At 41.0% G+C, this 17,041-nt stretch overlaps 1 protein-coding gene across 2 annotated transcripts in view; it reads right to left on the bottom strand.

Annotated features, from left to right (window-relative positions):
* The window catches only part of FANK1 (fibronectin type III and ankyrin repeat domains 1), a 98,233-nt gene that overhangs the window by 38,584 nt on the left and 42,608 nt on the right, over positions 1-17,041 (bottom strand). The gene's annotated exons all lie outside the window — the stretch shown is intronic.

Here is a 17,041-nt window from a genome sequence, read left to right as displayed (position 1 = left end):
AGATTTGTAGAAGTAAAATTATGGAGTCTTTGAATATGTAAAGTTTTCATTTTGATATACGTTGCCAAATTACCCTTTAAATGGTGCAATTATCAATGTACCAAGAGTATGCAAGAGACTGGTTTCCTTGTATCCAGACAAATAAGACTTGTATCAACCCTCTTGCCCCAGAAAACAGGTTGAAAGTGAGACATACGTTCCCACACACGGGCAAGAAGACCTGGTAAGACCACTGTTATGTTATTAATGATGTAATGAAAAACTGGAAATACCCTTTTCAACAGGAAAATGGATAAACTGAGGTTTATTTGTATCACAGAATACATTATGTTGCTCTCTTAGGTAAGTAATGGTGTCTGTTACTTAGAAACCACTGTGCTTACTTCAGCTCATAGTCAATAACTTTACTGAGTATGTGAAATAATCTAATGTGTTATTTATGGATATATACATGTACAAGAACTATGAAAGCATTTATTCAGCAAATATTTAACTGAGAGCGTACTATGAACTATGCACTGATCCAATACTGGGGATTTCACAATGAATTCAACACAAACCTCTACCTCGAGGAGTTTATGTTTAGAAGTTGTGGGAAAGACACTAAACAAAATGAATAAACAAAATACAGGAAAAGTTAGGACAAAAATTTACAACCACACATAATGCAAAGATTTCTTACACAAGACATGGAAAGCATTAACCACAAAAGGAAAAATAAACTGATAAATTGAGTTTCAATAAAATTTAAAACATCTCATCTTTAAAAATCACCATTATGAAAATTAAAAAAGATATATAGAGAACGGGGGGGGGGAATGTTAGTGATTCATACATCTGACAAAAGACACATGTCCAGAACATATTAAAAAAAAAATTTACTCTTTTTTTTTAAGTTTTCCTAATACCATTTGTTGAAGTGGCATTTTCCCCATTGGATATTCTTTCCTACTTTGTTGAAGATTAATTGACCACATATTTGGGTTTATTTCTAGATTTTCTGTTCCATTCTATTGATCTATTTGTATACCACTGCCATGCTGTTTTGATGACTACAGCTTTGTAATATAACTTGAAGTCTGGAATTGTGATACCTCCAGTTTTATTTTTATTTTTTAAGATTGCTTTAGCTATTTGGTAAAACCAACAAAATGTCAGGAATAACTAAAGTAAAAAAGCTGAGAAATCTAAGTGTTGGCAAGGATGCAGAACTGTAACTCACACGTTATTGGTGGAAATCTGAAACTGTGCACTTTGAATAACTGGCAGTTTCTAATCAAGTTAAATATAGAAACTGAACATTGAAACAACAGCTCCACCCAACCTATCTATCCAAAGTGAATGAAACATGTCTACAGACTTGGACATGAATGCTCAGTGTACCTGTGTTCAGAAGCAACCAAACTGAAGACATACCGAATGCCCGTCAGTGGGTAAATGGAGACATTATGATAGATCCATACACTGAAATATCACTCAGCAATGAAAAGGAATGCATAGATAGTTCATAATATCCAATGAACAGTTACTGTACTGTTGACACATGTAGCAGCAGGTAAAATTCAGAACCATTATGCTGAGTCACAGACACCAGACAGAAGTGTTCACATTGAGTGACTCCACTTACATGGAGTTCTAGAAGACACAAAGATCCCTAGTGACAGTAATCAGAGCAGTGGTTGCCTGAAAATGTGCCTACAAGGTAGCACAGGGGCCTAGGGGGGTTATTTTTGGTGATAGAAATGCTCTGGATACACAGGTGGATACATCTGTCAAAACTCCACTTACTATATACTTAAAATGGGTACACTTTATTACAGCTCAGTAAAGTCGGTTTTTAAAAGAAACAATATAGGGGCGCCTGGGTGGTTCAGTGGGTTAAAGCCTCTGCTTTCAGCTCAGGTCGTGATCCCGGGGTCCTGGGATCAAGCCCCGCATCGGGCTCTCTGCTCAGCGGAGAGCCTGCTTCCCCCTCTCTCTCTGTCTGCCTCTCTGCCTACTTGTGATCTCTCTCTGTCAAGTGGATACATAAAATCTTAAAAAAAAAAAAAAAGAAACAATATATAATATGATCCTTAACGCTAAGTAAAAATTTCAAGCAGGGAATGGGACTAGAGAGGGTGGGGTCAGTTGCGGTGTTAGACTGGGGTAGCAGAGGAAGACTCACTCCACTGGGGGTGTGACTTTTTTTTTTTTTTAAAGCAAGCTCACAAATAGGGGCAAAGGGCAAAGAGAACAGGAGAGAGAATCTCAAGCAGGCTCCACGCTCAGTGCAGAGCCCAGCGCATGGCTCGATCTCATGACCCTGAGATCATGACCTGAGCTGGAATCCAAGAGTTGGATCAAGAACAGGGAGAGCTGAGAACATGGCCCTGGAGGTATTTGGAGGAAGGGCACGCCCAGGAGCGGGCACGGCTGACACAACTTACAGGCAGCGGCAAGCCCGGCGTGTTTCCGGAACTGCAGCGAGGCCGGCATATTAGAGGATCATGAGCAGGACTAGGAGAGGAGGAGGGGAGAGAAGTCCGGGGTGGGATGGCACAAAGGGGTGCACGAAACATCCAGGATGTTCTGGTCGCTGCAAAATCCTTGACTTTGGGGCTGCAGGAGATAGAGAGTCATTCAAGCTTTCTGAGTATAGGACTGATGCAATCTGATTTAGGTTTTAACAGGAACCCTCTGGCTACCATATTTTAGAGAGACCAAAGTGAGGTAAGGGCAGGAGGAGGGAGACCAGTCAGGAGGCCACTGCAGTAACCCAGGTGGGAACAGGATGGTGGTGAGGACCTAGGAGGTAGGAGGCAGAGTCCTGAAGGGATCAGATACAGGCGCGAAACCTGCTGGACTCTTTGAAGGACCCTCCAGTCCACAATGATTAGAGCTGGGGTGGGACACACCTTTTGACACACCTTCGGTCTCACAAAAGGCAGAATTATCATCCAGCCCATCTCTTTACCCCTGTCCCAATTTTTAAAATACTGTAAAATGTGAGCAGGGCTCAGATCCATCAGGAACCAATGGGAACAGAAACCTGGGCTTTACTGTCCCGGAACAACCAGAAAACAGGAAAAGAGGAATCTGCTGAGGCAGAGAACCAGAGCCAGAGAAGCAGGGAGTCAGAGCACGGGAGGACCAGAGCCGGCTTCATCGGCAGGCAGCAGGGCCTCAAGCTGACGAGGCCAGAGCAATGCAGCAACCATGTCACTGCCATACTGGACTTGGAAAGCAATAAGCAGCAGTGGAGTCAGACTGTCCCATTCTAAGGGAGGGATCCAAAGCAGCCATGGTTCCTTTAAACCCCTCAACTACCTCTGGGGCAGAAGCAAATTCTCTTTGATGGAAAGACTCCCTCTCCAAGTTATTAACCACACAGTTTAAGATCAAATAAAGATTAGCAAACACAAAGGAAGGCAAGCTACCACATAGTGAGGAATATAGACCCTGGTATTAAGCATGCCTTTTTCATTCTAAGGTTTTGACATCCGGGGCCTTACTGACTCCGGGGAGACGGCCCCTCCCAGGGCTAGCCAGTTCCTAGAGGCCATGAATTTATCTTCCAGGGCACCTTTCATATGAAAAGTAGTCAACCCAAAGCACACACTTCCTCTCACCTCCTATAAGATCTTAAACTCTAGACCAATAGCCACCTGTCCTAACTACCTATCAGATGCTAAATCAACTGGGACAGCCCCTATGCCCCAGAGCCTGCAGGAATTATTCAAGGAAGCCAGTCTTTTTTAAATATACTTTATTTATTTATTTATTTATTTATTTATTTATTTGAGAGAGAAAGAAAGAGTGTACAAGCAGGAGAGAGGGGTAGAAAAGAGAGGGAGAAGCAGACTCCCCCCTGAGCAGGGAGCCCCATGCGGGACTCAATGCCAGGACCCTGGGAGTATGACATAAGCCGACTGAGCCACCCAGGAACCCTCAAACTAGTCAGTCTTAAACCTGCTTATTCTGCCTGTCTTTCCCACAGAAACCACAGTGAAGGGTCCTGTCCGTGGTCATCCTTACTCTCCCCCTCTGCCTCCTGACTGACCTGCTACTTCCCTGTGTGGCCTCCTCTCCACAGGGCATGGCATGCCCCCTGTTCCTACAAACTGTGAGTCACAAACTCTCTTTCCGATGACGTGCAGCTCACCATAACTGAATAACAAACCCACATTAAAAGTGCCCTCCAAGAACCGAAGACATTGGAATGGTCAGATTCAGATGAACTAAGAGTTATGTACATAAGTTTTAAAGAAATAAAGGATTTACAAAGTTGAATATATAACAGAAAACTATGAGGAATGCCCAGAAATATCTGACCAAAAAAAGCATATGGAAATTCCAGAAATGCAAATACAATTGTTGAAATAAAAGCTAAGCTGTGGATTAAGTGGCAAATAAGCAGAAATATAAAGATATGTCTGAGGAACTCACCCAGGATGAAGTAGATATAGAAAATGTAAAGTAGAGGTTAAGAAAGATAGAAGATCAACATACAGTCCCTCTGACTGCCAGAAAGGAAGACTACAGAGAGCTTTCTACTCTTAACATGTAAAGACTAACCAGTGAAAATGGACCGTAACTAATTAAAAATACAAATTCACAACTTCAGGAAGAAAAACATATCCCAAGTGGGATAAAAAAAAGATACCTAGACACAAACATGAAACTACAGAACATCAAAGGCAATGGCAAGATCCCAAAAGCAGCTAGAGAGAAAACACATCCCCTCACAATGTAAGGTCAGGAGGAGACAAGAATTCTAAAGGACAACACAGGAATGTCTCAGAGGGAAGAGAAAAAGCAGCTGTCAGCCTGAACAGCACACTCACTAAAAATTCTCTTCAGGAACAAGAATGAAATAAACGCTTTTATCAATTAAAAAGGCAGGCTTTTTTTTTTTTAAGTTTTTTTTTTTTTTTTAATTTTAGGGATGGGGAGAGGCAGAAGGAGAGAATAAGAGAGAATCTCAAGCAGACTCTGCACAGAGCAAGGAGCCTGACCCGGGGCTCAACAACCCCCTTCCCCAAGATCATGACGTGAGCCAAACCCAAGAGTTGGACACTCCACCAACTGCGCCACTCAGGTGCTTCCAAAAAAAAGGGGGGAGGTCATTTTGCAAATATTTGCAAAACCTATCAGATAAAGGACTTGTATCCAAAACATAAACAGTCTTCTTAAAATTCAACATTAAGAAAACAATTAAGAAATTGGCAAAAGATCTAAATCAGTATCTCACCAAAATGACCTACAGATGGCAAATAAGCACATGAAAAGATGCTCAACATCACACACCAATAGGGAACTGCAAATTAAAACAGCATGAAGCCACCCAGCACCTATAAGCATAGATGATATCTGGACACCAGACAATACTAAATGCTAGCCAAGATGCCAAGCAACTAGAACTCTCAATCACTGCTGTTGGTCTGGCTACTCTGGAAGACAATTCGGCAACATCTTTCTTCAGCTGAATGCTCTTTTGTTTTGTCAGAGGGCTGAAAGAGGTCTTACCGTAGGACACATCAGTCAAGAGCCCAAGTAATTACCCAGTTGATGTGAAAACTTACATCAACACAAAAACTTGTGTGAGAATGTTTACACGACAGCTATACTCATTGTTGTCCCCAACTAGAAGCAATAGATCCTTCGGTAGGTGAAGGGACAGGCGATCTATGGTGCACCCCTACAGTGGGTGCTATTCATCAATGAAACCAATGACCTGGCAAGCCACGAGAAGAATCTTACTTTTACATTGCTAAGTGAAAGAAGCCAGTCCAAAAAGAATACATCCATACCATTCCAATTATAGGATATTGTAGCAAAGGCAAAACTGTGGTGAGAATGAAAAATCAGTAGTTGCCAGAGGTTTTAAGGTAGGGATGGACGGATGAGTAGGTGAGACACAAAAGATTTTTTAAGATAATGAAACTCTTCTTTATGAGCCTCTAAAGGTCGATACACGATACTGTGAATTTGCCAAAAACCATGGAACTCTACAGCCCAAGCAGTGAAGCTTAATGCACATTTTTTAAATCATTTAGGTAGTTGGGGAACACCAAGGTGGAACCCACAATGTGATAAAACAATCTTTAATTGTTACAGATGTATGAAACGACTTCATTGACGGGGAGGGGAAAGGGTGCCACCCCAGGTAACTGAAATGTGTAGAGACTCAGATCAAGGGAAAAGAAACCACCCCCAAACACTACTCCACTTGATAATGCCGTTTCCCACAGGAGTCCAGGTTAACAATCGTTAATTGTTGTGCATGTGTGTTGGAGCTGAACAATTAAGTAAATGAATAGCAGATGGTGAGAACCAAACCTGTCACTACTGGGGGGAGACCTCACAGACAAGCAAGGAGGAGGCTAGAATGGCCCACATCTAAATTAGAGTTGGAGTCATCAGTATGAACTCATGTGTAGCTTAACTTACATACACATGTATGTACATGTGTGTCCACACTCCTGTATTTCTTTGCTCTGTCAACTGGGAAGTCCTAAAAGCAATGATACCCCAGTAAATAGCAACAAGCAAGGTCAGCACCCAGACCTTCCTTTCTAATGTTATTCTTCAGTTCAGAAGAAAGCCAGCCCTTGGAGAAAAGGCTGATTCTAGAAATGGGGCAGGAAGCACACAAGATGAGTTTGCAGCCTCTTACAGTACCAGAAAGTTAATAGTTTAAAAAAAAAAAAGTCCACAATGTTCAAGAGACATGGACACCAACTGAAAAATTCCCAATGACTCAAGCTGGAACATGGAAGAACAGAATGAAGTTAGTATTGGACTGTACCCCCAAACTCTAAGGTACAGATCCAAATTCCAAATGAAAGAATAAACAAATCTGAAAGAAGAAACAAATCCCCCATGCAGAAGGACTTCAGATAATGTATGTGAATGATCTGCCCTCCAGGAGGTAGAACATAATTGCTCGCTCCTTCAGTGTGGGCCACACGTCAAATCCCGTAAGGACAGGAGGGAGGAAGGGACTTTAGCTGGAGAACTCTGACCAACACTACCCCTATCCCACCCAGGTGTTTCAAATCAACATCAACAGTGCCTCATCAGTGCCATGAAAATGACATTTTTATCCCTGTGGTCTTCTACCCAAAACCCATGAACTCAACCTAATCTGGAGGAAAAGTTCCGTTAAATCCCATTGAAAGACATTCTGCAGAACACCTGAACCAGCCTTTCTCAAAATTGCCAAGGCGTCGAAAACAAGACATGTCTGGAAAAACTACCACCACTGAAAGTTGTAAGGGGCCGTAACCACTATATTTAATGGGGTATTCTGGGTAGAATCATGGAAGAAAAAGAAAGGCATTTAGTAAAACTAAGGAAATATAAATAAAGCGGAGACTTTAGTTAACAGCAGAAACTGGTTGTGGGTTACATAGAAACTATACACTATCTTTGATTTTTTGTGAAACTAAAACTATTATAAAAATAAGCTGTTTTAGGAAAAGAAAGCACTGCCGTGCCTGGGTGGCTCAGTCAGTTAAGCATCTGCCTTCGGCTCAGGTAATGATTCCAAGGTCCTGGGATCGAGCCCAGAATTGGGCTCCCTGCTCAGCAGGGAGCCTGTTGACGCCTGCCTTGCCCTCTGCCTACCACTCCCCCTGCTTGTGCTTATATACTCTCTCTCTCTCCCTCTCTCTTTCTCTCTGTCAGGTAAATAAATAAATAAATCTTTTAAAAAAGAAAGAAAACATCACCAATATGATGCAGAAAATATTACGTATAAGAAGTGGGGGGGATGAATCAATAGGAATGAACGTAGAAGTGCCATGGGTAATAGAATTCATAGACAAGCACACTAAGCTAGTAGAGGTATGCTCGAGATGTTCAAGAAGATAAACACAAGCAGGATGAGGAAAGAACAGAAGACATAAAAAATGTCTAACCGGACCTGTTTGAAAGATACAATATGAAATGAAAAATAAGCAGATTAGAGTTTGTAACAGATTGTACGTGGTAGAAAGACGTCCCTAAGTTAGAAGACCTAACCATTAAAAAAAAAAATGGTAAAATGGTGGTACCTGGCCGGCTCCGTGGGAAGAGTATGAGACTTGATCTTGGATTTATAAGCTTGAGCCCCACGTCGGAGGTAGAGATTACTTAGATTTAAAAAAAAAAAAAAAAATCTTAAAAAATGGGAAAATGAATCATAGAAAAAAACTTGAGAATTAAGACAGCATCAGTGAACTGAAGGAAAATATCAAACAGACTAACTTACATGTAAGGATAATTCAAGAACTAGAGTGGAAAAACTAGGCAAAAATTTTTTGAAGAAATAATGGGAAAAATTTCCCAAATTTGATAAAAAGTATAAACCTACAGATCCAGAACTTCAAGAACCCTTAGCAGAATAAACTTAAGAAAACCATGCCAGGTAGATTTTAATCTAGTTGTTGAAGTTCAGTGAAAAATCTTGAAAGCAACTATAGGTGGCAGCTTGGGGAACTAGAGGGGCAAAGAAAACAGCGGACCTTTCTTCAGAAATTACGTAAGCGAACACAATATAGAAACATCTTTAAAATACCCGAGTTAAAAAGGGTCTACCTGAACACTTTACCCAGTGGCAAGCTCTTTAAAAAAAAAAAAAAGCAAAATGGGGCGCCTGGGTGGCTCAGTGGGTTAAAGCCTTTGCCTTCAGCTCAGGTCGTGATCCCAGGGTCCTCGGATCAAACCCCACACCGGGCTCTCTGCTCAGCGGGAGCCTGCTTCCTCCTCTCTCTGCCTGCCTCTCTGCCTTCTTGTGATCTCTCTCTCTGTCAAATAAATAAAGTCTTAAATAAATAAATCAATAAATGAAAGCAAAATAAAGGCTATTTTAGACACATAAAAGCTGAAATAATTCATCACCAGCAGCCCTGAACTATACAAAATGTTAAAGAAAATTTCATAGGCAGAAGAAAAATCCTAGGAGATGAAAATCTGGATCTACACAAAGGAATGGAGTACTAAAAACAGCACATATTTGGGTAATTAGATCATCTGCCCAAAGTAAACAACAATGTATCTTGAGGTTAATAGAATGTAGAGAAGAAACATCTCGCAATAGCACGGAGGACAGATAACAAGTATAAGGTCACAGGGTTCTTTTGCTTAATGTCAAGGGGTGTGACTTCCATGAGTCACACCTAACAGACTTTGATGAGTTCTAGACCACCCAGGTATACAAATTTAAAATGCATTATCATTTCTACTTTTTAACTGTTTACTAAAACTATCTTCCCTCTAGTTTGTAAGGTGTTGGTTTTTTGGTTTGTTTTTTTTTTAAGATTTATTCATTTATTTGACAGACAGAGACCACAAGTAGGCAGAGAGGCTGGCAGAGAGAGAGGGGGAAGCAGGCTCCCCGCCGAGCAGAGAGCCCGATGTGGGGCTCGATCCCAGGACCCTGAGATCATGACCTGAGCCAAAGGCAGAGGCTTTAACCCACTGAGCCACCCAGGCACCCCTGTAAGGTATTTTCTTAAGGAACATGAGTGGGTCCTTTCTTGGCCACTAAAACTGCTAAATGAACATACCCACAAATCATCATTCAGCTCTTGTAAGTTAATTATAAAATTTTCACTTTAAATTTATTTAAAATGCCTAACCATAACTTTTTTAACTTTAAAATTACCATAATTACTTTCTACCACGACAAACACGTACAACAAATATATTACATCCCAGGTGCCTGTGTTGTATTTTCTACAAACCCAACGAATGCCTTTGGTCCAAAGTAAAAAATTTCACCTTGAAGTGGGAAAGCAATAAGAATAAAGATTATTCATGCTCATATGTAGCAGTAAATCTGACGGTGCCTTCCCATTTTCTATGCTTGAATAACTTGCATTATATATGGTGGCTGAATGGTGGAGCATGCAGGCAAGGGAGAGCTCCAATAAATTTTATTTTCTGTACAATCTTCGAGAAAGCCCTTGATTTTTTTTTTCTTTTCTAAAGTGAAATCCTCAGTAACATGTCACTTTGAATTCCCATCCAAATATATGCAAACCTCATCCTGGCTGTTGCCCTTCATCCCCCCAAAATACAATAAAAGTACTGGTTTTGCTTTAAGATCCACATACATCAAATATTTGCATGCTTGGTAGGTAAAACAAACACCTTGTAGCCAAAGTGTTCTGCGATTTTCTTTAGATCTCCATTTTCCTCCTGATTTGAACTTTAAAATGTGAAGAAGGAAGAATGTGGCCTCACACAGCTTTCTGCCATAGCCAGGGTAAGTCATCATAGTTCATGGAGATAAGCCTTGACAATCTTAAATCTCTCGAACATTCCTTGAGTTAATTGCCCCCACCACACCCCTGCCTGCCTGCTTGGCGCTGCTATAGAACACACATTCTTTCTTTCTTGGAAGGAACTGGATTTTGTGTGGGAGCTATATAACTACTTGAGATGAAGCATGTAACTGAGTTTTTATTAAAACATGACTTAAAAACCAAGATACTTAGGGACGCCTGGGTCTGACTCATGGTTTCAGCTCAGGTCATGATCTCATAGGTGGTGAGATCGAGCCCCAGTTTGGGCCCCATGATCAGTAGGGAGTCCAGTTAAAGATTCTCCCCCTCTGCCCCTCTGCCCATTCATGCACTGTCTCCAAAATAAATAAATCCAAAAAAAAAAGAAAAAAGAAAAAACATAAGATACTTACATCAAATAAGAGTATTACAACAAGTGTTTCACAGAAATACTTTGCCAAGCAAAGCAATGAACAAAAGGTACCAGAGTGATTTCTGCTAATGTTATAATTTTAGGCAAGTGTTTCTTTTAAACTTTTTGCTCTTCAATAAATGCTCTATTAATTAGTTTTCCTATCTTTTTAACTAAAAATCCATTTTTCCCAGTACGGTGGGGGAAGCCATTAACTACTGAAATTCTCCGTGATGTCGAATCCATGTTGACTTTATTTGAAATCATTTGACTCAAGGATAATTTTAAACATAATCTTTTATTTTAATTTTAGGCTTTTTAGCGTGTAACAAAACCATCATGGCATTCCCAGCACTTACGTGAGCGCTGACATGGCGCCAGTCCTGTGCGGGGTGCTGGAGCACAACCATCCCGTTCAGACTCACCGACACCCGTGGAGGACAGCAGAATCCTTACCTGAGAGTGAGACAGGAACGCAGAGCCCTCCCAGAGGGAGGAGGTCGCCTGACCAGGAGTGGCTGAACCCTCCTCTGCCTGCCTCAAGTTCTTAACAAAGCTGTGTTGGATCTGGAGCTGTGACCCCCCAGGAAATGGAAAACTACATACAAATCAGCAACCATGAGTCCCTCTCTGAACTATTTTTTTAAAACAGCTCTATAGAGGTAGAATGGAAATGCCATAAAACTCATTTATTTAAAGTCTACAGTTCAGCGCTTTTCCGTATACTCAGAGTATAATCATCTTAAAATGTTTTTAAAGCAGCTTTGGGGTTTGTGGTAGGGACCTTGGGCAAGATAGGGCAACTCTGGGCACACATGCCGGCCCAGGGCCTGACCATTTACCTTGACTGGTACAGAAAGTTCCAGGAAAGTGCTCTTTGCTGAGCAAGACCTTTGTAAATGCATGTATCATTAGCCACTGGCCCCAGAGAGAAAAAGGACAAAAGACTGAATGTGCGGCCAGAAAGTCTGATGCTCTTGATAGGACCTTTGCCTTCAGTGGGTGATGGGCTTCTACTGAGATGGGTGGGGAGGGGGATGGCAGGGTGCGGGGGTTTCCCCTGCTACAGAAAAATGCTTCTTCTTCGCCCCCAGACCCCAGGCAGGGCTGAGGCACCTTGACCGCACAAACACTTGGGCAGACGCAGGTGGAATCCTGCAGCAAGCAGAGGCGGCAGGGAGAAAGGCATTTCCCGGACTCAGAGGCTGGACCCACAAAATGTTCAGTTTACAAAGCGGTCTGGGACATGGTGTGGCCCAACAGACAAACGTTGTCCAACTAGACTTATATTTATTCAATTCTTAGGAGGGGATCCCGTAGCCATGAAATAATTAGACCCAAAAAGAACTTTCTACAGAGTTCATGAAACCTAAATTTTTGGGGTATTAACAATGTATTCACATGGCAAAACATTTTCTTGTTAAATCTGCAAACAAGGTCAGAACTCCTAATTATTATTAGGAGAGCACCCTCTTCCCGCTCCCGCTCCAACTTCCCCTATGGCCACCTCCCCCCACATCTGGCAGCATTGTGAGGACTGGTATCCCTACCATCAAAGGGGCACCGAGTTAGAAACACACCTGCTTTGGGAAGGTACTGATACCTTCCCAAAGGTATCAGTACTCGAAGTCAAGCGTGTGTATCCCTGAGGTACTGCTACGCCCTCCTTCTGGAAACAGGCTTCCTGGGGTGCTCCCCATCACGCAGGTTCAGGGTGAGCCAATCTACTGTCCTAGGAACACACCCTTCAGGGAAAGACGGTGAGCTGGAGAGAGCCAGAAGCCAGTCTGTGGAGAATTCTCCCAAACATCAAATATTTATCTTCTGAAGCAGAGGTTGTGGATCTCACTGATCACTAATTAAAACTGAAGTTTTCACCTATCAGAAACATACTCGAGAGGCAGCGTATACAATTGCAAACATAGCCTACTTTTCTCTTTTTTGCAGTAAGTCACATGAAATAAAATGTCAAAATTCTTGGTTTGCAGGACACAAACGCAAAGCCTTCCTTCAAACAGCAAACGTAAGTGACGCAGAAGCTGCGCGTCTGCCGCGTGGTCAGGCGCACCTCCACTCAGCGGGCATCTCGACCTCCCCGTCTGACAGCTCCAGAGAACAGCACGCGGAACTGCCACCAGGGCGGCCACGTAGCCTGGAGAAGCACATGTCCCCGCGAAGAACGCCCACACGGACCCCATCAATGATTCACTCTGTGTAGCCTGAGAATAATTTAATTATACAATTATGGGGTTTCATCCAACACCGTGGCCACTTTTAAACACATTTGACCTGCTCTTGTGTTTGCCTTCATTTCAGACAAATTTTCTATTTTCTACCATTATTGATCCCTCCAAAACTCAAATGTGCTGAAAAGGAAGGACCCTACTGGAAACTAAAGAGGAAACAGAAAGAATAAACTGGCAGGACATTCATAGTGTTGGGGAGGAAAAAGATTCTCCCATTTAACAATGAAATTAAATCTCTCACGGTTGAAATGATGTGCAGAACCATTTCAAAAAGAATCATAATAGTCAAGAAGACACTGATAATAAAAATGACAACAGAATAAATAAGGGTACAAGGATCAAGCACAAAATAATTTCCAAAGAGAAAACAATTTGTCAGCATGGCCGCCTTTTAATGAAGGTGTTGACTTCCATTAAGTAGCGTGAGTGCTCCTCTTGGTCTGTTACACACTGTGTATGCGAGTTTTTCGCCTGCAAAAGTGTGATCTTGGTTTACAGAGAACCAAAATGAGGGTTTGTTAAAACGCTTCTCAAACAGGTATTATACAACACATTTAAATATGAAATTATTTTAAGATCTTGGCTAGTCTGTTCCACAACTGAAGAATATTTGTATTGGTTTGTTTGTTTTTTACCAATATTAAATGTTTTTAACAAGCCCTACATCACATAAGTTTTCAGGTGGAATTAAATATATTAAGAACTCTAAGAAATCAGGTGTCACAGAACACAAGGAGATTGTGTTTACTTGGATGACAGATATATTAAGATGTACTTTACCATGGCCTGGAAGAACAGACAAAATACAATATTATTTTGAAGCATTAAAGGGAGTAGCTGAGGGCATTAAATTGTTAAGTGAAAAAGAATTACCCATCAGACAATAAAAAGCAACCCTCTTCAGAACTTCAGAAAATCGTCAGACTAACCACTAGATCTGATCCTTTTTTACATGAGTGCTTGGAAAACTGTCAAAACGAAAAGACTACATTGACTTATTGATCCAAAATGGCTCATGAAAAATTAATCAAACTAAGGGAAAACTTGAACAAAATGAAGTGAGAAATCAAAAGCAGACATCAAGCAAGCCTCTCCTGCCTCAGATTCTGCCGTAGTGAACTGCTTCAGATATGCCATGATGTGAGCAATTCTAAAATATAAAACAAAACACCGGGGTATGCAAGAAACTGTGTTTTAATTTTTTTGCCAAAATTGACCTGAAATTAAGGCACACAGAAGAATCGGTCAAATGCAGTTTTGGCAATCCCCCAGAGTGAATGAAGTTTTGGACAACTGTGACCCACACTGCACACTTGCAATCAGCCAATGACCAGACCGTCTGGAGAGATGACAAAGTTTTAAGCACCCTTTGAAAACCTTAGTAAGCTCTTAAAAACAAATTCTGGGTGCAACTCATCCCTGAATCCCATCAAGAAGAGTTCCTCCCAGTTCCTGAAGTTGAAGACTACTTCAGGATTTTGCACCAATTATTCTTTCTTACAGGAGATGTACTATTTTAAACACATACAGGGGTGCCTGGGTGGCTCATGGAGTTAAGTGGCTGCCTCTGGCTCAGGTCAAGATCCCAGGTCCTGGGATTGAGCCCCACCTTGGAGGTGGGTGGGGAGGGGGGGGGCTCCCTGATCAGCAGGAAGTCTGCCTCTCCCTCTCCCTGTGTGTGTGCACATTCTCTGCCTCTCTCAAATAAATAAATAAATCTTTTTTTAAAAAATGCCAAATTGGATTTTTTTTTTTTAAGAGTCTAAGGATAGTGAGATGCTTTGCCTGTTACAGACAACGCAGTGAGATCTTACAGCATAACATCTTAGGACTTTTTTTTTTTTTTAAATAGGCTCTGTGCCCAGTGTGGGGCTCAAACTCACAACCCCCAAGATCAAGACTGGCAGATCTACCAGCTGAGCCAGCCAGCCCGAAGCACATCTTGAAGTACAACAGCAATTTTAACTACTCTGAAATACATTTTCTATGGCAAGAAAAACTTGAACGTAAGACATGTGTTTATTCAAAAAGTTAATAAAATTTGCACAAAGGGCCACATATTATAGAATTCTGTTGATAGGAGCCATCGAGAATAGGCAAATCCATGGAGACAGAAGTAGATTATGTTTGCCAGGGGCTGGGGAACAATGAGAGTGACGGCTGATCGGGATGGGTGGGTCTTTTGGGGGCGATACATGAAATTGGATAGTATACTCTTAAAATTGAGTATCACTGCTAAACACTGGATGGTACAGTTTTTTAGAAGACATAGGTTATGATATGTGGATTATCTTTAAACATTTTAATGCTTTAAAAATTAAGAAAGATTGACTATGCCATCTTAAGTAAAAGTTGGAAAAAATCCTTTTAGACTAGTTCACTAAATTAAAAATTTCAGATTTGGACATGTAGGTAAGGATTTCGATCTATTAAATACAGAAGTGTAAAATTATTGGAATATGAAACAAGCGATTAAAAAGGAGCAGTGAATTTAGTGGAAATTATTCTAACATCAGAAAACCAATTGTAAGAGGAAAATTTTCAGATCTCAGTAAAAGCAGTAATTAAATGGTAAGGGTAAATTTCAAATAAAGTGAGTAGGCTCTCGATTTCTGATAACCGAATGAATGAAGAAAAGTGGATCATACAAACATCAGGGAAATATTCAATATTTTTCTAGATTCTCATTAAAAATAATTTAAAGATAAATGAAACTCATAATTGCTGCTATTACAAAGACCCCAATGACAAACTGTTTAATACCATCCATGATTTCCCTGACCCATGAAAATGTGGATTATACAGGAAAGAAACCAGATGGCAATTATGGCAAAATTAACAGCAAAAATCTTTAAAAAGTACCTGACATTACCGTGAATGAGCTGCAGAGCTGAAATTCTGCCAAACATTGTTTTTAATGCAATCAAACACTGAATTACCTTCTACTTTTCCTTTTGATACCTACAAGTATGTGATTTTTTTTCCAATTTATTTATTTTCAGAAAAACAGTATTCATTATTTTTTCACCACACCCAGTGCTCCATGCAAGCCGTGCCCTCTATAATACCCACCACCTGGTACCCCAACCTCCCACCCCCCCGCCATGAATGTACTCTATTTGACCCATTCCCTCTTGTGGGACATTTAGAATATCTCCAACTTTTTACCTATTATTAATAATGATGCATTGTATATCCTGGTTCATAGATATTTTCAATCACATAGGAATGTATCTGCAGGATACATTCCTAGAAGTACAATAGCCAAGTCAGATTATATGTTTTTAAGCTGGAGTGATACGATACTCCTTCCATGCTCCAGCAAAAATTATGCCTACTTCCCTACCCTCAGGAATACAGTGTGTCAAATATTTAGATGATTTTAAAATGGTATCTCCTTGTCATTTTTTAAATAGATTGGTTTAGAACAATTTTAAGTTCACAGCAAAACTGAGTAGGAAGTACGGAGTTCCCCATAGCCCAACCCTACAGATGTACCACCGTCTCCGCTATTCACATCCTTGGCCAGCGGGGTACATTCATTATAACCGATGGGCCTGCGTTAGTCTATCATCACCAGAGTCCATAGTTCACATTAGGACTCACTCTTGACATTGTACGTTCTGTGGATTTGAACAAATGTATAATGACGTGTATCCACTGTTAGAGTATCACACAGAGTAGATTTACTGGTTTTACTGCCTCAAAAATCCTCTGTACTCTGCCTCCTCAGCCTTCGATCCCCAACTTCTCCCCCTAATCCCCAGCAACTACTGATCCATTTACAGTCTTGGCTTCTTCCATTAGTAACATGCACTCAAGGTTCTTCCGTGTCTTTTCATGGGTTAGTAGTTCATTTCTTCTTAGTGCTGAGTAATATTCCAGAGTCTGGATATACCACAGCTTATTTATCCATTCCCGTACTGAAGGACACCTTGGCTGTTTCCAAATCTAGCAATTATAAACAAAACGACCATGAACATCCACAAGTTCTGAACTCCTTTAAGTACCAAGAACATGATTGCTGGGGCTGTGTAAGAGAATCTTTAGTTTCATAAGAAACTGCCGAAACGTCTCCCAGAGCAGTAGTACCATTTTGCTTTCCCAACAGTAAGAGTTTTTGCTGCTCC

The sequence above is a fragment of the Neovison vison genome, chromosome 2 (genome assembly GCF_020171115.1).
Source record: "Neovison vison isolate M4711 chromosome 2, ASM_NN_V1, whole genome shotgun sequence".
Classification (NCBI taxonomy): Eukaryota; Metazoa; Chordata; class Mammalia; order Carnivora; family Mustelidae; genus Neogale; species Neogale vison.
Note: the sequence above shows the minus strand (reverse complement) of the source record. Positions and strands in the feature narration are given on the sequence as shown.